The sequence below is a fragment of the Pleurodeles waltl genome, chromosome 6 (assembly GCF_031143425.1).
Source record: "Pleurodeles waltl isolate 20211129_DDA chromosome 6, aPleWal1.hap1.20221129, whole genome shotgun sequence".
Taxonomy (NCBI): domain Eukaryota; kingdom Metazoa; phylum Chordata; class Amphibia; order Caudata; family Salamandridae; genus Pleurodeles; species Pleurodeles waltl.
The window spans coordinates 626,722,608-626,744,225 of record NC_090445.1 but is presented as its reverse complement, the minus strand read 5'-3'; positions in this window follow the sequence as shown (position 1 = coordinate 626,744,225).

The window sequence follows — 21,618 nt, the reverse complement described above, 5'->3', positions numbered from 1 at the left end:
CATTTATTTGCGCCGCTTGGGCATTAAATTTATACCTTGACGCATGGCAGTGCAAACCACTGGTGTGAGTCATTTTTTTTTACTCAAACGAATGTGTCACGTTGTAAAGAAAAATGACGGTATCACGGCGAAAATGACTGTGAGCTGGTTTACGGTGTCGCAAACTGGATATGGGCCTATTTTTGATGAAATTGCGTCAAAAAGTGACGCAAACACAGCAAAATGTGCTAAGGAGCGAAAATGGATCCCAGATGCTTGCAGAGACCCCAGGAAGATGATGACAGACCAGGAACCAGCCAGGAGGACCCACAGAAGACCCAGGACAGGGAGAAGAAGAAAAGAAAGTGTTGCTTCAGTGCAGAGGAGCAGGAAATTCTAGTGAAAGAGGTGACATAACACCAGCACCAACTGTTTGTCACCTCAAAGTTGCCAATCAGTAGGAGAGAGGCAATATGGCAACAAATTGTTGACAAGATAAACTGTGTGGCAGAAGTACGGAGAACAGTCATCGAGTGCAAGAAACGCTGACATGACTGCAAGCGCAGGACCAAGGAAAAGCTGGCCAGGAACAGGAAGGCAGCACTGCAGAATGGAGGTGGGAGTCCAGCACCGCAGGAGGCCCTGGACCACAGGGAGGAAATGGTGGCAGCTGTCATCCCTGAGGGGATCGTCACAGGGATTCAAGGACAGGACAGCGCAGACTACCAGGAGACAACACAGATGCAGGGTAAGTCGCATGCGGAATTAAAATGCACAAATGTTAACTGCAAGCAGGGGGAGGATGGGGGGACATAACTACTACACAATGAATGGAAGTTATGATATACAGGGAGTAAAATGGGTAAAAGGGCACGGCACTGGGGCATGGCCCGTTCAGAGGTAACCTGGGGTACAGTACTACACTACACAAACAACCTTTGCATGGGGGTATGCTGCCATGCCAAGGATGTTGGAAAGGTAAAGCCAGTCCAGGAGGGTAGGGTACAACGTAAAACTGGCCTGCTGTCACACGTCAGCTGATATTCTCCCGACATGAACTAGGGCTCAGTTAACAGTCTCACGCCATGTCTGCAAGTGGAATTTAACATTGACAACAGTTGCCACTACCTCCTCTGCTGTGTGTGCAGGTCAAGCAGATAATGGCAGCAACGTCCCCATGGATCAAACACACCCAAATTAGAGGGTTCAGGATGACAACTTTATGAATCCCCTGTAATCAATAAAAATGTTCCAATCCTGTCAAATGTGATTGTCCATAATTGCTACAAACATGTGCCATTGTCATAAACATTATGAGGTACACAGCACCAATGTCATACCCATGCTGCAAATGTCAGGGTCCACCCTGTGCCTGGGTCACAAAAGCTCCAATGACACCATGCAACATCCTAAATGTCATACTGCTCAGACAACGGCATTGAGGGGGAGGACATATGTCCCCGGCTAGTGAAATTTACCCTCACAGTCAGAAGAGGAAATGGAACACTGTTAGGACCATCAGTGCAATCCAATGTAGCACACATTCCCCAACATCAACATTACACACTACCAATGCTGACATATGTAGTGTGTCATGCCAATGCTATTCAAAGTATATGCTAGGTCTCAGCAACATATAGCTAGATGTGAAATATCTGAGATTGGGTCAGTTACAGATTGTGAAGTGTGGTGCTAATGCCATCAGAACAACCACAGCCAGTGCAAGGCCTCACCATGAGAATGGAAGTAGAAGGAGGGTTGAGTAGGACAAGAAGGTGGCAATTCACAATTTGGCCAGAACCAAGAGGATGTGATGCTGACAAGTCCTGAAACTGACCACAATACATGTGACATGCAGGTGGGGCATAGGCCATGGAAGAATGCTAATATGAAAGACAGGAGTAATGAACCGGAACCAAGATCACAATGTGCAACAAATAGGAAGGCAGGCACGTCACATTACAAAACCCACAACACAGATACACTAATTGTACCATGTCTCATTGCAGAGCTCAATGGCTCTCCTGGGGATATGCCTGTCCTGGACTTCCCTGATGACATGGATGACGAGCTGACAAACATCAGCCAGCAGACCGTCCAAGATGTCCTTGGGACCCTCCAGACCCCACCTTCAGTCGCAAGGAGGAGCACAGAAGTTGCAACCATCACAGAGGACCCACCCACCACCCCAATCGTACGACCTGCCAGCTCCTACCCAGCTGAGGAGTCTGACGACACTGGCACCAGCTTTGAGAGAACTGTAGTTGGACTATAGCGGGAGCTGGCCAAGGAGGTGCGAGTGGGGATGGAAAATATGGCAGCCAGCCTAGAGGGGGTGCATTTGTGCATGATGTCAACAGCAGAACAGGCAGCAGCCATGCAAGGGCGAACATCAATCTTGCATGAACTCGAAAAAAGTGTGAAGAAAATCAACACAGCTGTAAGGGAGTTGACACAACACCTTCAACAACAATCCTGTCAACGCGTGCACAAATGCAATATTGACCCCCTCAGGGCCGACCTGGCTGCCTACCACAGTGATGTGGCTGCTCTACTTAAGAACCAGCAGCTCCTTCTTGCTGCAGTACTGCCCTTAATAGCCCCACAGTTGGCAGCTACCGGGATGTCTGACTCCACGTCTTCAAACACTGAGGTGTGTGTTGCCCCTTCACAACCACCATCCCCAAGGGAAGAGGAGACACCACACACATCTGAAGATGACGATGTGGAACAGATCACCTTCACCCGTAAGAGTACCTGGTAGCACTAGTCCCTGCCACATGGCCAGCTATAACCAAGGTCCTGTGCTTTGTAACATGCCAGTCTTGCAACAGCTGCTCACAAGCACTGTTCTCCAGCCCACTGTTTATCTTGTCACCCTGCCCTGTGATTGTCTCTCACTAACTCATTGGCAAATCCTGTCCCTCTGCACTGTCTGACACTTCACCCCAGTATGTTCAATGACATGTCCTTTTGCACTTGCGTAGGATCACAATGGAAGGTGTCACACTAATGGACTCATAATCATGGACAATGTACAAATAGCACTTTAAAATAAATAGCACCTACACAACAACTTTGTCTCTGTGTAATGTGACACCGTGATGGAGATCAGTGATGTTTACCTCAGGTCAATGATTATAGAATGTCAATACAACTGACCTGAAAGAATGTTCGCTGATAACTATGCACTGTGGTCTGGATTGTACCTTCATCTGCCCTTCTTGAGGGTTAATTATGAGGGAAATAGAAACTATACAGTATAATGCTGTTTTGGACAAAATTACGCTTCCTCAAGGGATGTCTAAGCCAAAAATTATTGCCTTCAACTTTTTCTTCAAGCCAATATTTACGCATATGACATTTGACCCAAATCTCTCTTAACACACACCATACAGCATGAATGGATGTGTATGAGTGTACGTACAAATATGTAACCTGGCTAAACAATGTAACAAATGTTAGGTGTGAGTTATGTATACCATATTACATGAGATCATACTACCACTCACCTTATAAGGCTTCACTTGAACATCAGGCTGCAGGCAGACTTAACACAGTGTCCTCAATACCAAATCTGGTCGCAAAGTATGTGAGATAGAAAACATACATCAACAATTAACAACACTTTGGGATCCATAGTAACCCTGAGTGGTGGGTGCAATGGATAGCAGATTCTTAGCAAGGTAGCTCTGGTGTAGCTGCCAATGTAACAGCTCAATTGGGATTTGGGTGCAGGATGGGACACAAATGCAAATACTAAAGAGACACTCAAAAAGAAAAAGGGAGCACACTGCCTTGCATTCAAGCGGAAAATAGCCCCAAGGCATCATGGTAAATGCAGTCATTTAAATATAAATAGCAAGAATTTTTCAAAAAATTATTCACCCTTAGTAGGTGCAGCAAGTGCCGTATCGCTGTAGAAAGTCTTTCACCTAAGGTAGGTGCAGCGAGTGCCGTATCTCTGGACACGTGTTTCTGGCTTTCGGCCGTCATCAGCAGAGAGCGTATGTAACTGTAGGGGTCGCTTGAAATGCCGCCAAACGTCTTTACAGGTTTTTGTACCACTCAGTAGGCACACAGGTGCATCGCCAGTGCTCGTCAGCAAGAGGCTCACGGGAGCCGTCATTTAGACATCCAAAAAGAAAAAGGGAGCACACTGCCTTGCATTCAAGCGGAAAATAGCCCCAAGGCATCATGGTAAATGCAGTCATTTAAATATAAATAGCAAGAATTTTTCAAAAAATTATTCACCCTTAGTAGGTGCAGCAAATGCCGTATCGCTGTAGAAAGTCTTTCACCTAAGGTAGGTGCAGCGAGTGCCGTATCTCTGGACACGTGTTTCTGGCTTTCGGCCGTCATCAGCAGAGAGCGTATGTAACTGAAGGGGTCGCTTGAAATGCCGCCAAACGTCTTTACAGGTTTTTGTACCACTCAGTAGGCACACAGGTGCATCGCCAGTGCTCGTCAGCAAGAGGCTCACGGGAGCCGTCATTTAGACATCCAAAAAGAAAAAAGGGAGCACACTGCCTTGCATTCAAGCGGAAAATAGCCCCAAGGCATCATGGTAAATGCAGTCATTTAAATATAAATAGCAAGAATTTTTCAAAAAATTATTCACCCTTAGTAGGTGCAGCAAGTGCCGTATCGCTGTAGAAAGTCTTTCACCTAAGGTAGGTGCAGCGAGTGCCGTATCTCTGGACACGTGTTTCTGGCTTTCGGCCGTCATCAGCAGAGAGCGTATGTAACTGAAGGGGTCGCTTGAAATGCCGCCAAACGTCTTTACAGGTTTTTGTACCACTCAGTAGGCACACAGGTGCATCGCCAGTGCTCGTCAGCAAGAGGCTCACGGGAGCCGTCATTTAGACATCCAAAAAGAAAAAGGGAGCACACTGCCTTGCATTCAAGCGGAAAATAGCCCCAAGGCATCATGGTAAATGCAGTCATTTAAATATAAATAGCAAGAATTTTTCAAAAAAATATTCACCCTTAGTAGGTGCAGCAAGTGCCGTATCGCTGTAGAAAGTCTTTCACCTAAGGTAGGTGCAGCGAGTGCCGTATCTCTGGACACGTGTTTCTGGCTTTCGGCCGTCATCAGCAGAGAGCGTATGTAACTGAAGGGGTCGCTTGAAATGCCGCCAAACGTCTTTACAGGTTTTTGTACCACTCAGTAGGCACACAGGTGCATCGCCAGTGCTCGTCAGCAAGAGGCTCACGGGAGCCGTCATTTAGACATCCAAAAAGAAAAAGGGAGCACACTGCCTTGCATTCAAGCGGAAAATAGCCCCAAGGCATCATGGTAAATGCAGTCATTTAAATATAAATAGCAAGAATTTTTCAAAAAATTATTCACCCTTAGTAGGTGCAGCAAGTGCCGTATCGCTGTAGAAAGTCTTTCACCTAAGGTAGGTGCAGCGAGTGCCGTATCTCTGGACACGTGTTTCTGGCTTTCGGCCGTCATCAGCAGAGAGCGTATGTAACTGAAGGGGTCGCTTGAAATGCCGCCAAACGTCTTTACAGGTTTTTGTACCACTCAGTAGGCACACAGGTGCATCGCCAGTGCTCGTCAGCAAGAGGCTCACGGGAGCCGTCATTTAGACATCCAAAAAGAAAAAGGGAGCACACTGCCTTGCATTCAAGCGGAAAATAGCCCCAAGGCATCATGGTAAATGCAGTCATTTAAATATAAATAGCAAGAATTTTTCAAAAAATTATTCACCCTTAGTAGGTGCAGCAAGTGCCGTATCGCTGTAGAAAGTCTTTCACCTAAGGTAGGTGCAGCGAGTGCCGTATCTCTGGACACGTGTTTCTGGCTTTCGGCCGTCATCAGCAGAGAGCGTATGTAACTGAAGGGGTCGCTTGAAATGCCGCCAAACGTCTTTACAGGTTTTTGTACCACTCAGTAGGCACACAGGTGCATCGCCAGTGCTCGTCAGCAAGAGGCTCACGGGAGCCGTCATTTAGACATCCAAAAAGAAAAAGGGAGCACACTGCCTTGCATTCAAGCGGAAAATAGCCCCAAGGCATCATGGTAAATGCAGTCATTTAAATATAAATAGCAAGAATTTTTCAAAAAATTATTCACCCTTAGTAGGTGCAGCAAGTGCCGTATCGCTGTAGAAAGTCTTTCACCTAAGGTAGGTGCAGCGAGTGCCGTATCTCTGGACACGTGTTTCTGGCTTTCGGCCGTCATCAGCAGAGAGCGTATGTAACTGAAGGGGTCGCTTGAAATGCCGCCAAACGTCTTTACAGGTTTTTGTACCACTCAGTAGGCACACAGGTGCATCGCCAGTGCTCGTCAGCAAGAGGCTCACGGGAGCCGTCATTTAGACATCCAAAAAGAAAAAGGGAGCACACTGCCTTGCATTCAAGCGGAAAATAGCCCCAAGGCATCATGGTAAATGCAGTCATTTAAATATAAATAGCAAGAATTTTTAAAAAAATTATTCACCCTTAGTAGGTGCAGCAAGTGCCGTATCGCTGTAGAAAGTCTTTCACCTAAGGTAGGTGCAGCGAGTGCCGTATCTCTGGACACGTGTTTCTGGCTTTCGGCCGTCATCAGCAGAGAGCGTATGTAACTGAAGGGGTCGCTTGAAATGCCGCCAAACGTCTTTACAGGTTTTTGTACCACTCAGTAGGCACACAGGTGCATCGCCAGTGCTCGTCAGCAAGAGGCTCACGGGAGCCGTCATTTAGACATCCAAAAAGAAAAAGGGAGCACACTGCCTTGCATTCAAGCGGAAAATAGCCCCAAGGCATCATGGTAAATGCAGTCATTTAAATATAAATAGCAAGAATTTTTCAAAAAATTATTCACCCTTAGTAGGTGCAGCAAGTGCCGTATCGCTGTAGAAAGTCTTTCACCTAAGGTAGGTGCAGCGAGTGCCGTATCTCTGGACACGTGTTTCTGGCTTTCGGCCGTCATCAGCAGAGAGCGTATGTAACTGAAGGGGTCGCTTGAAATGCCGCCAAACGTCTTTACAGGTTTTTGTACCACTCAGTAGGCACACAGGTGCATCGCCAGTGCTCGTCAGCAAGAGGCTCACGGGAGCCGTCATTTAGACATCCAAAAAGAAAAAGGGAGCACACTGCCTTGCATTCAAGCGGAAAATAGCCCCAAGGCATCATGGTAAATGCAGTCATTTAAATATAAATAGCAAGAATTTTTCAAAAAATTATTCACCCTTAGTAGGTGCAGCAAGTGCCGTATCGCTGTAGAAAGTCTTTCACCTAAGGTAGGTGCAGCGAGTGCCGTATCTCTGGACACGTGTTTCTGGCTTTCGGCCGTCATCAGCAGAGAGCGTATGTAACTGAAGGGGTCGCTTGAAATGCCGCCAAACGTCTTTACAGGTTTTTGTACCACTCAGTAGGCACACAGGTGCATCGCCAGTGCTCGTCAGCAAGAGGCTCACGGGAGCCGTCATTTAGACATCCAAAAAGAAAAAGGGAGCACACTGCCTTGCATTCAAGCGGAAAATAGCCCCAAGGCATCATGGTAAATGCAGTCATTTAAATATAAATAGCAAGAATTTTTCAAAAAATTATTCACCCTTAGTAGGTGCAGCAAGTGCCGTATCGCTGTAGAAAGTCTTTCACCTAAGGTAGGTGCAGCGAGTGCCGTATCTCTGGACACGTGTTTCTGGCTTTCGGCCGTCATCAGCAGAGAGCGTATGTAACTGAAGGGGTCGCTTGAAATGCCGCCAAACGTCTTTACAGGTTTTTGTACCACTCAGTAGGCACACAGGTGCATCGCCAGTGCTCGTCAGCAAGAGGCTCACGGGAGCCGTCATTTAGACATCCAAAAAGAAAAAGGGAGCACACTGCCTTGCATTCAAGCGGAAAATAGCCCCAAGGCATCATGGTAAATGCAGTCATTTAAATATAAATAGCAAGAATTTTTCAAAAAATTATTCACCCTTAGTAGGTGCAGCAAGTGCCGTATCGCTGTAGAAAGTCTTTCACCTAAGGTAGGTGCAGCGAGTGCCGTATCTCTGGACACGTGTTTCTGGCTTTCGGCCGTCATCAGCAGAGAGCGTATGTAACTGAAGGGGTCGCTTGAAATGCCGCCAAACGTCTTTACAGGTTTTTGTACCACTCAGTAGGCACACAGGTGCATCGCCAGTGCTCGTCAGCAAGAGGCTCACGGGAGCCGTCATTTAGACATCCAAAAAGAAAAAGGGAGCACACTGCCTTGCATTCAAGCGGAAAATAGCCCCAAGGCATCATGGTAAATGCAGTCATTTAAATATAAATAGCAAGAATTTTTCAAAAAATTATTCACCCTTAGTAGGTGCAGCAAGTGCCGTATCGCTGTAGAAAGTCTTTCACCTAAGGTAGGTGCAGCGAGTGCCGTATCTCTGGACACGTGTTTCTGGCTTTCGGCCGTCATCAGCAGAGAGCGTATGTAACTGAAGGGGTCGCTTGAAATGCCGCCAAACGTCTTTACAGGTTTTTGTACCACTCAGTAGGCACACAGGTGCATCGCCAGTGCTCGTCAGCAAGAGGCTCACGGGAGCCGTCATTTAGACATCCAAAAAGAAAAAGGGAGCACACTGCCTTGCATTCAAGCGGAAAATAGCCCCAAGGCATCATGGTAAATGCAGTCATTTAAATATAAATAGCAAGAATTTTTCAAAAAATTATTCACCCTTAGTAGGTGCAGCAAGTGCCGTATCGCTGTAGAAAGTCTTTCACCTAAGGTAGGTGCAGCGAGTGCCGTATCTCTGGACACGTGTTTCTGGCTTTCGGCCGTCATCAGCAGAGAGCGTATGTAACTGAAGGGGTCGCTTGAAATGCCGCCAAACGTCTTTACAGGTTTTTGTACCACTCAGTAGGCACACAGGTGCATCGCCAGTGCTCGTCAGCAAGAGGCTCACGGGAGCCGTCATTTAGACATCCAAAAAGAAAAAGGGAGCACACTGCCTTGCATTCAAGCGGAAAATAGCCCCAAGGCATCATGGTAAATGCAGTCATTTAAATATAAATAGCAAGAATTTTTCAAAAAATTATTCACCCTTAGTAGGTGCAGCAAGTGCCGTATCGCTGTAGAAAGTCTTTCACCTAAGGTAGGTGCAGCGAGTGCCGTATCTCTGGACACGTGTTTCTGGCTTTCGGCCGTCATCAGCAGAGAGCGTATGTAACTGAAGGGGTCGCTTGAAATGCCGCCAAACGTCTTTACAGGTTTTTGTACCACTCAGTAGGCACACAGGTGCATCGCCAGTGCTCGTCAGCAAGAGGCTCACGGGAGCCGTCATTTAGACATCCAAAAAGAAAAAGGGAGCACACTGCCTTGCATTCAAGCGGAAAATAGCCCCAAGGCATCATGGTAAATGCAGTCATTTAAATATAAATAGCAAGAATTTTTCAAAAAATTATTCACCCTTAGTAGGTGCAGCAAGTGCCGTATCGCTGTAGAAAGTCTTTCACCTAAGGTAGGTGCAGCGAGTGCCGTATCTCTGGACACGTGTTTCTGGCTTTCGGCCGTCATCAGCAGAGAGCGTATGTAACTGAAGGGGTCGCTTGAAATGCCGCCAAACGTCTTTACAGGTTTTTGTACCACTCAGTAGGCACACAGGTGCATCGCCAGTGCTCGTCAGCAAGAGGCTCACGGGAGCCGTCATTTAGACATCCAAAAAGAAAAAGGGAGCACACTGCCTTGCATTCAAGCGGAAAATAGCCCCAAGGCATCATGGTAAATGCAGTCATTTAAATATAAATAGCAAGAATTTTTCAAAAAATTATTCACCCTTGAGGCAGTGTGCTCCCTTTTTTCTTTTTGTCCAATGACTGCTCCCTTGAGCTAACGAGCTGACGAGCTCTGGAGAGGCACCTGTGCGCCAGTGAGTGGTACATAAACCCGAGAAGACTTTTGGCGGCATTTCAAGCAACCCCACAGACTTGGCTGCTCTCTGCTGATGACGGGCTAAACCTAGAAACACGTGTCCAGAGATACACAGCACTTGCTGCACCTACTTAGGTGAAAGACTTTTGATTACATTTTCAGTACAAAACGAAGTGACTGCATTTACCATGATGCATTGGGGCTAACCTTTTGCTTGAGTGTGAGGCAGTGTGCTCCCTTTTTTCTTTTTGTCCAATGACTGCTCCCTTGAGCTAACGAGCTGACGAGCTCTGGAGAGGCACCTGTGCGCCAGTGAGTGGTACATAAACCCGAGAAGACTTTTGGCGGCATTTCAAGCAACCCCACAGACTTGGCTGCTCTCTGCTGATGACGGGCTAAACCTAGAAACACGTGTCCAGAGATACACAGCACTTGCTGCACCTACTTAGGTGAAAGACTTTTGATTACATTTTCAGTACAAAACGAAGTGACTGCATTTACCATGATGCATTGGGGCTAACCTTTTGCTTGAGTGTGAGGCAGTGTGCTCCCTTTTTTCTTTTTGTCCAATGACTGCTCCCTTGAGCTAACGAGCTGACGAGCTCTGGAGAGGCACCTGTGCGCCAGTGAGTGGTACATAAACCCGAGAAGACTTTTGGCGGCATTTCAAGCAACCCCACAGACTTGGCTGCTCTCTGCTGATGACGGGCTAAACCTAGAAACACGTGTCCAGAGATACACAGCACTTGCTGCACCTACTTAGGTGAAAGACTTTTGATTACATTTTCAGTACAAAACGAAGTGACTGCATTTACCATGATGCATTGGGGCTAACCTTTTGCTTGAGTGTGAGGCAGTGTGCTCCCTTTTTTCTTTTTGTCCAATGACTGCTCCCTTGAGCTAACGAGCTGACGAGCTCTGGAGAGGCATCTGTGCGCCAGTGAGTGGTACATAAACCCGAGAAGACTTTTGGCGGCATTTCAAGCAACCCCACAGACTTGGCTGCTCTCTGCTGATGACGGGCTAAACCTAGAAACACGTGTCCAGAGATACACAGCACTTGCTGCACCTACTTAGGTGAAAGACTTTTGATTACATTTTCAGTACAAAACGAAGTGACTGCATTTACCATGATGCATTGGGGCTAACCTTTTGCTTGAGTGTGAGGCAGTGTGCTCCCTTTTTTCTTTTTGTCCAATGACTGCTCCCTTGAGCTAACGAGCTGACGAGCTCTGGAGAGGCACCTGTGCGCCAGTGAGTGGTACATAAACCCGAGAAGACTTTTGGCGGCATTTCAAGCAACCCCACAGACTTGGCTGCTCTCTGCTGATGACGGGCTAAACCTAGAAACACGTGTCCAGAGATACATAGCACTTGCTGCACCTACTTAGGTGAAAGACTTTTGATTACATTTTCAGTACAAAACGAAGTGACTGCATTTACCATGATGCATTGGGGCTAACCTTTTGCTTCAGTGTGAGGCAGTGTGCTCCCTTTTTTCTTTTTGTCCAATGACTGCTCCCTTGAGCTAACGAGCTGACGAGCTCTGGAGAGGCACCTGTGCGCCAGTGAGTGGTACATAAACCCGAGAAGACTTTTGGCGGCATTTCAAGCAACCCCACAGACTTGGCTGCTCTCTGCTGATGACGGGCTAAACCTAGAAACACGTGTCCAGAGATACACAGCACTTGCTGCACCTACTTAGGTGAAAGACTTTTGATTACATTTTCAGTACAAAACGAAGTGACTGCATTTACCATGATGCATTGGGGCTAACCTTTTGCTTGAGTGTGAGGCAGTGTGCTCCCTTTTTTCTTTTTGTCCAATGACTGCTCCCTTGAGCTAACGAGCTGACGAGCTCTGGAGAGGCACCTGTGCGCCAGTGAGTGGTACATAAACCCGAGAAGACTTTTGGCGGCATTTCAAGCAACCCCACAGACTTGGCTGCTCTCTGCTGATGACGGGCTAAACCTAGAAACACGTGTCCAGAGATACACAGCACTTGCTGCACCTACTTAGGTGAAAGACTTTTGATTACATTTTCAGTACAAAACGAAGTGACTGCATTTACCATGATGCATTGGGGCTAACCTTTTGCTTGAGTGTGAGGCAGTGTGCTCCCTTTTTTCTTTTTGTCCAATGACTGCTCCCTTGAGCTAACGAGCTGACGAGCTCTGGAGAGGCACCTGTGCGCCAGTGAGTGGTACATAAACCCGAGAAGACTTTTGGCGGCATTTCAAGCAACCCCACAGACTTGGCTGCTCTCTGCTGATGACGGGCTAAACCTAGAAACACGTGTCCAGAGATACACAGCACTTGCTGCACCTACTTAGGTGAAAGACTTTTGATTACATTTTCAGTACAAAACGAAGTGACTGCATTTACCATGATGCATTGGGGCTAACCTTTTGCTTGAGTGTGAGGCAGTGTGCTCCCTTTTTTCTTTTTGTCCAATGACTGCTCCCTTGAGCTAACGAGCTGACGAGCTCTGGAGAGGCACCTGTGCGCCAGTGAGTGGTACATAAACCCGAGAAGACTTTTGGCGGCATTTCAAGCAACCCCACAGACTTGGCTGCTCTCTGCTGATGACGGGCTAAACCTAGAAACACGTGTCCAGAGATACACAGCACTTGCTGCACCTACTTAGGTGAAAGACTTTTGATTACATTTTCAGTACAAAACGAAGTGACTGCATTTACCATGATGCATTGGGGCTAACCTTTTGCTTGAGTGTGAGGCAGTGTGCTCCCTTTTTTCTTTTTGACTAAAGAGACACTGTTCACCCATGCCAAGACCCTGATCCCCAAGCATGTGACACATACTGTAAAGGATTACCTAAATATTTATTTAACAGTAAAAAAGGAAATTAAAACCTGGGGAAACACTTTACCTAACCTAACCTATCCTAACTACACATTACCCACAATTGGCCCTAGCTAACCTAAGATAAACTTACTTATCACATTAAACAAAACGATCTAAACATCAACCCCCCTTATAAGACGGGACACATGGAGGACATCATATACTAACCTAAACACATACTATCTTATACTGAACAAATATATTTTTTTTTGTATTTTTTTCTTTAACCCCAAAACCCCAACATCATCCCCCACCCACCTACTCACACACATAATAAAAAACAGATATTAAAAGTATCATACCCCCATCCACTACTACTAACTTAACTAACAGCCTATTCTAACCTAACACTAAACCCCCTAAACCCACTAATGAAAAGAACCAGGAAAGAGGAGGGAGGGGAGGGAATCATGGCTAAGGGTAAAATGTTTACAAGTTCGCCCTCCGCAGAGTCTTCTTTATGGCACGCACCCTCCTATTCACTTTTGCCACCTCCTGCTGCAGCCTGTTCATTTTCCTCAACACACGGTCAATGTCACGTTGCATCCACTGAAAATCTGCTGGGTCAATGACTGCAGCAGGGGTGGTCTGGATACCAGTTGAAGATGTATGTCCCCTTGTCGGTGCCATGCGTGTAGGAGGAGGTGCAGGTGGTGCTGTGATAAGTCCTGGAGCAGTGAAGGTTGATGGTCCAGCAAAGGTGCCTGCTATGGTTGGTGCTATCTGGGTGGTTGTGGTGGTGCTGGTGGTGGTGGCTGTGGTGGACACGGAAGGGTCCCCCCACACTTCGGAGGCTCTTTGTCCTTGTCCTTGGGCAAATGCCCTCCACACTCCGGAGGCTCTTTTATGGCGATAACGCCGCATGTTGCGGAACCCAGACTCCACATTCAGAATGTGACGGTAACGCTTTGCCGGGCACTGAAACTCCCGAATCTGGATGGGATTCATATTGGCTGCTGTTAAAAAAATATGAAACCAAACATTAGTTACTTCATTGTGTGATATGGATCCAGAAGTAAATCAGACAATACATCTAATGTACCAGAAACAGGCCATATCATCATACAGATCACTGATTGTCCCAGAGGAAGTACATGCCAACACAGCCTACACATGTCCTATCAAACAGCACAGCAATGCTCTAAAAGATGTGTAACAACTTAAATGACCTATGCATCATTGTTCAGCCATTTGTCACGTAAAAAATGCTGCAAGTCCTCCTCATGTGACAGGCCAACTAATGACTAACTTCTGGATGACAATCAAGGGCCACAAGATCTGTGATTTGTAAATGGAATTGCCAGGATAGAATGCAGTTGCTAATCATGAGTGGGTATCCTAGTTTTGGACAAGTGATTTACAGATTTACATATCTGAGTACTAAACTTAGATCATCAGTCCTAGGTACACATTTCATAACCCTATGCCTGTGCCTGAGAGGGGGGAGGGTGGACAAGCAACAATTACTATCCAACATCTAGTACACCCAGGAAGGTTTGGACAGCTGTACATGGGTTTGGGCAGTCCACCGCAGGTAACGAGGATGCCCAACTAGGATACACCCAAACCTTGGACAATCCCATCCACATTTATGTTTGGAAATGCAGACAATTGTCAACATCATTTCATACCAGTAATACATGACTTACAACAAGCAGATAGATGCAAGCACACATCTGGCCATGAGCTGCATGCACACCTATGACATTGTACTCAAGTGCCACATACATGTAACACAACATGTGGAGCTACATGCTGCTAGGAAGTCAAACATACAGTCAAACATGTTCATTAGTGAACCGGGAGGCTCAAGTCTGTGGGTAAAATTTTGGCATCCCTATTCTGTGAGATTCAGGGTCTGACTTGCTGACTAAATCATAAATATGGTCCTCTGATAAATTTCTTGATATAAGTTTTATCAACAAAAGTCACCCTATTCACATGGCTGTGCCTACAGGGCTGCACTACAATCCCAAAATATGACTATACGCTAATGATTGTCCAACTCAAAGATGGAAAAAAAATGATACTCCACTCAAGTAACATATCCGATTATTTAACAGTGCATCATACCTTGCTATGTGTCCAACACAAAGGAGCCAATCACACAACAGCAGCAAACACAACACAGAACAGAAATATCAACACTTACTGGAGATGTCTAGGTCGGCAAATCGAGCCACCTCTCCGATTGTGTAGGGGGCAGGTCCATCTATAGAGCAAGTAAGGGAGAAATGTGCTCAATGTCTGTGCACTGTACAACACTTCCAAATACAATTACTGTGTGTAGGATTAAATCAGAAAGTCCATCCTCTCAGGCATGATGATACTGCAACCGACATACCACTGCAAACATGTACAGACCCGGGCACTCCAGTGAGTGATACACACATATCTGCACACATGCAGTGGCCCTAACTATCATGTGGTGGCCAACATACTCCATCATTTGTTTGCAGACTCATTTATGGAGTTTACTCCTCTCATCATGTGTATAAATGAGAGACATTCAAAGCCACTTTCCTGGAGGACTGCAATACCAGACACTCAGGTACATCAAAGGACAATCCTTTACTGTGCGACGCACCTGTTGGTTGAATTAAGGGTATGATTTATCATGCTTTCTATGGTCCCTTACATGTAGGGCCTGTGTTGTCTCTAGGTTACATATGCTACATTAAAAGGGTACCCTGAGCCACATATGCCCCCTATGACACCATAACGGCAGGGACCCTGTGCATTATTTGGTGACAGTTTGAGGCTAGCCATGGATTGACCAGTTTTCATATTTGGATACAACAAGGAGATATATGTTGACAGTGTATATTGTATTCATCCATGACAGACTGCATGGGCACAGGTGTAGTCATTGCACCTGAAATGTGTCTCCCATTGCCCTGTTTACCCAATATGGGTTTCGGAAATCACAGATGAGCCACATTCATCATCTTACATTTGCCACTTAGGTTGATCAGCGGATATATAGCAAACTGATACTGTGATATTATTAATACATGGTTTGGCAAATGTACCAGTGTGTCAATCATGATGATGTAGTTTTCAATTTGTATGTACCTTCGGAATGACAGCAGTCACAGGAATGCTGGTCTACTGATCTTAGCATACACCCATGTCAGTGATAGCCTCCATACTGGAAGGTTAGTTAGTAAACATATGCTGCACTTGATCAGCATGGGTGTGCCAAACTAAACTAGCTAAGTATTAGTCAACTTTATATGTATGATGGAATTGGTCAGTGGTCCCTTGCATGACATCATGCACTTAATCCATTGTGATCATGCATTCCCCAACGTCAGGTATCCCATGATGATCCCATAACTTATGAGAAGTACATGGCAATAGAGTAACACAGATAGCAAATGCATTAGCTCGGCGCCAGTTATTGTGACTAAAACCAATGTAAAACACACAGGTACAATGTACATAGGGCCATGGATAGTTGTAACCCCTCAATTTGTATAATTTGCTTCATTTTATGTGCCACAGCTATGGTAAGTTGCACCAAACATTTTGATATGAACCCGTGTGCATTACTTTTGGCATCCATCCCTAATTTAATAGCGGCACAACCAAGTCCAACTATCAGCCTAAGATATTGCCTAAGATCAGATATAACTAGTTACGTATGTGTCAGAATCCAGTTCAGACATGTATCGGAAATAATTAGGGGACACATTATTTCTTGAAAATCTCTGGATTAAAAACATGTCTTTTCTGGTACACTCACAGACCATGCATAAAACATATGTTAGAGCCACATTTGCTTCATCGATTGACGTGAAGGCAGCACTAATTTACAGGCTCCTGTTGTGTTTTGTAAGTTAGTGCAGCTGTTGCGTCATTAAATGACGGTAATGTGTAGGAATTATTGTATAACTCACAGCAACTGTATGTTTACCTTGCATTTTACATGTCCAAAAACATTGCCTGCAGCATATGAACAAATCTGCTACTGTCACTACAGAGAATTTAAATGTGCACATTACTCTGAATTGTACTCACCAACAAGGCCACCAATCACAATCCCTGGGTGGTCCGGCAGGTCTTGCTCTCTGGCAACCAGGTCAGCCCAACGTTGTTTTAGCTGGTGGTCGTTGCGCTGTGTGTTGTATATTCTCTTTAGATGATACAGGACCTTTGCCCACCAGATCCTCCTTGCCTCTGTGTGATACCCCTATATCACACAGCCACCTGCTTCAATCATTAATGTGAGGAAGTGGCACACCAGCCAAATAAATCCCCCCAGCTCCTCCTCTCCCATCCTACCAAGACGTGGCCTACCCAACATGCTTGAAAAAAAAGAAGTAATAAAGGGGTACAGAGGATAATGAAGGGAAAGTAGGAGAGGGAAATGAAAACTAATTCACAGTAAAATAGCCCAACTATCCCCAAACTAACACTACCCACAACAGACTCCCAGCAGTACAAAGACAAAATTAGACACCAGAAATGACAAAAATACACTTACACAGGATAACACAGACACTTAGGAAACACCAAAAGACAATATTAAGACCACACAGGAGACAAATTCACAATATGCACAGAGAGACAAGTCCAAACAGAGCCACACAGTCAAGAAAAATCACAGACTGCAAAGTGAAAGTGAAAGTACACCAACTATACCAATTCTGTAAACAGGATATCCTATTTCATCACTTCCTGCCCCAGCTGCAGTGCTTTTATAACGCTTACAGTCTGTGCGTTATTTTTTTTTAACGCACATGCTTACAAATTACCCTGCATCCATATTTTCAATTAATTTTTATACTTAACCAATTTCATGGGGTACAGTGTGGGAATTACCGCTCAGGGCCAATGGATATATCATGGCAGTGAGCGGCATTTTTTGACGCATATGCAGCATTTCTTTACGCATGTGCATCTTTTTTTACGCGCATGGATCAACATTTCTGTCTTTTACTGGGTTTGGATAATTTCGCAATTTTTATAGTACATGACAGATGTGACTATACAGAGATACGCTGTTTGCTTCTACATTGTGCATTACGGTGAAAGGGCACATGCGACAGATCATACTACTGCGGACCATGATCCTCTAGTTGTTGTACCGGATTTGCACTCTTCACTGGTGCAATAGATGGCCAAACGTGTGGAATACAAATTGGTATTATCCAGTTTGGGCATGTTGTGCGTCAATACAGTAACTCATTGACTGTGTGTCAATGTGTGTGAATTGGCTCTTACTAATGTAGTTGTCCACTGTGTGAACATCACAAGATGCGTTTTCTTAAATGTGCTTGTATCTATGTGTTCTCAATGTGGCCAACCATCAGATGCTTTTCAGTGTGGAAATGAGAAAGGAAATGTGTCTGTCATACACGTAGCAACAAATGCTGTGTGAACTTCCCAGGTTTTTTGGGACATAAGCATCTCCAATGACAAACCCTGCACAGGATATATAGAAGATGGTTGATCATGGCAAAGTTCCAAGACTAGGCCATCACACCGAGTCCCAAAACCAATCCATAAATGTAATGTCACGCCACAGATTGAGTCATATAAATGACCTATGTTTCTCCTGTGGCAGTGGAGGACCAGCAGACCAAGCAGCACGTGTGCACATATTTCCAGTGGTTAATTGCACAAAGGTGTCCAGTTCAAGTGTGTGGGGCCATGTGTAGCCTGTGTCATTATTGGGGTCTATGTTGTCACAGTTACGTGCAGGTCTAGTCATGAGTCTGTGGAGCCATTTCCTGCATTTACAAAGTATCCTTCACAGCTGAATTGAAGGAAAGCCGAAGAGGAATTCAGAACACTGAGAACACACATGGGGATAGGGTTCTTATAGGGGAATGTTCCTCCTTACACATATGTTGTGCAGGATGGCACAGGTCAAAATGATCTTGCAGACCATTTCTGGTGAGTATAGGAGGCTGCCTCTGGTGATGTCGAGGCACCTGAATCTTGACTTCAGGATGCCAAAGGTCTCAACTATTGTGCGTGTCCTCCGATGTGCCTCATTATAGGCATGCTCTGATGCTGTGCTTCGGTTTGCTAATGGGGTCATGATCCATGGCTGGACACCATAGCCCTGATCAGCTGAAAAAGAAAATGAGTGAGAAAATGTTGATGTTGCTTGCACCATGATTATTACTTTGCATGGCAGTGGTTCTCTTATGTTGTCTGTGACTCATCGGTGTTTGTGTTATTGTGTGGAATCCTAGGCTTCTAGGATGTAACATCAGCATTGGGTTGTTTCATTATCTGAACTGGTGTTTGGCTGATTGACCGGATGTCAGCGGTATTTTTGTAGAGTTGCAGTACATTGTGTACTCCCTTGCATTATGTCATGTGAAAGAGGCGTCATGTGACTTAACTGGGGGTGAAATGATACTTCCATACACAGAATCAATTCCACAGTAGTGGTAACATGGTTGCATCTATATGGCCTGGACATCCCATCCAATTTAACATATGCAATAGAATTAGTTAAACACCAGTGAGGCTCTTAGATTTGGCAAGGTGACAATGTACAACACATCTCCATAAGCTGTCAGCACTGACGTGTTGACAATTGACTATGCACAAATATCCCATGTGTGACAAGTTCTCTGCAGACTTATTTCTCTGCCCTTGCTGAGTCGGCTCAGGTTCAAACGTGTACCTATACTACTGAACCTGTTCCAGTTCAGCTGGCTAACTTGGTTGTGAGGTTGTCATTTACAGAGTCAGAAGGTCCATATGCCTGTACATCTGTTGTGTATATGTGTAATTTTCTCAAACCGTATGTGTCGGAATGTGCACTTTCAATATTGTCACATCAATATGTGTTTTAGCACAGTCCACTTGCTTATTGGTAGTGGGCAATGTCAGAGCAGGAGTGATGTGAGATATTGGTACTGCCTCAATGATTCCATGTCACCTTCATTAGAATCACCATCATGCCATGTGTCTCATGTTGTTTGACCTGCAGCAAAACACATTACACACCCCTTACATAGTACTTATTGCTCTGAAGGGTGTTTGATTGAGTGTTATTGAGGTGATATTGAAAGATTAATCTTCCAAGTTGTACTGGCAGTTAAGGCCATGTCATTGTCATTGTGTTGTTTTAAATTGTTCCCTTGTGTCTGTGGAGTGGCATCTGTTGTTATTTGGTACTGTCATTTGTCCATAGGTGTGTATCCCATTGGATGAGGATATCACACATGCCTAGCAGTGTCACAACCTCAGTGTATGTGTTGTGTGCCCCACAGGGTTGCTGTGCAGTGTGTATATAAGTAGGTTTCTGTACTTACCAACAAGTAGGCCATTTCCATTTCGTCCATCCTGGAAGTGTTGATTGATGGTGCAGTGGCGGAAGATGAATGAATCATATACACTCCCAGGATACTTTGCCACAATGTTGTTGATCAATTCCCGGTGATCGATAATGGCCTGCACATTGATGGAGTGTGTGTGCTTCCTGTTCCGGTATAGATGTTCGGTTGCAGCAGGTGGCACAATGCGTACATGTGTGCAGTCAATGGCACCAAGCGCGTGTGGGAAGCCATTGATTTTGTAAAAGTTCCGTTTGGTCTCCGGCTGCTCCAGCTGTGTGTTGGGGAAGCTGATGTGGCGGGGTATGAGGGAGATGATGGCATCCAATACCTTGGGTAGGAAGGCAGATAATGAGGGCTGTGAGATCCCGGCAACCAGGGCACCAGTGCTTTGAAAGGAGCCACTTGCCAACATGTGGAGTACAGCTAGCAGCTTGGATTCTGGTGGAATGGTGTGGGGTGTCTGCAAGCTGGGTGCCAACTGTGGTTCAATGTTGTGCAGCAGCTGCTGAATGGCTTTCCAGTTGAGTCTGTTCCTCTCGATTATGTCTTGTTGCGGGAGTCCCAGAAGGGTTGTCCTGGTGCGGAATATCCTCTCCTGCCTTCTGCGTTGCCTTTGGGGTCCCTGCTGGTGTTGTAGAAGCTGCTGTAGTTGGTCCTGTGCTCTGCGTCGGCGTGCATGCTGGATGAAAATCACCCCATGTCTTTCTTTTGGAGCTCTGTTGTTGCTTCTGTGTGTTTTCCTTAAGTAGTGGTGTGTTTGCCCCATTTTAACGCCTGCCCTGACCCAGGTGTTATTTTTTTATGCAAATCGGGCTGTGCGCCATTTTCTGACTCCGCCTCCCGGCTGTGCGGGATTTTTGCGTGGTAGCAAAAATATGGCGCACTGGTGTGTAAGTCATTTTTTGGACAGGAACACCGACCTTGCATGTCATTAATGCAAGGAGGTTTCCCGCATCCAGAAAATGACGCACATGGTGGACTTTTGGCGTTCGCGGGCTCGGGCGTCATTTTATAAATATGGTGCACGGTTTGCACCGAATGTGAGGCAAACTTTTTGATGCACTTTCGGTGCAAACAGGGTATAAATATGCCCCTTTATTTTCCAATTTAGTTCCAATTGCTGTGCTTGCGGCACCTGCTTGTGCATTGTTTCCCACTGTCCCTCCCACCCAGCTGGGCTGCCGACACTATTTCTAGGTGCTGCAATGGGTGCATCTCCCACTGACAAGGGGAAATTCAAAACTTCTAGAAGTTTTTATTGTTACTTTCTCTGGTGTTTCTCTGGTGTTTCAGTAATTTGAAGATTCTCACGAATCTACTTCATCCCATAGACCTGTGTCCCATGTAAGTGCTTATTAGATTTCTCATACCAATTAAGAAACACTGCCCACTGTTCTGTATCTGTCACACTTTTAAGATACTCTATCTATTCCCACAAATTAATTAGTTGCTCTTAATCAAGGATACCTCTTTCTGGAAAGCTCGTCTTTCTTTCCTCACTAGTGTGTCCTCACCACTAGTTTAAATACTGTACTTTTTTCATACTGGTGATAGCATGGGCAGGGGAGTAGTTTCCAAGGGTTTTTTGGGGGGTGGTTTATACGCCCCTAATAAGTGTATTTTCTG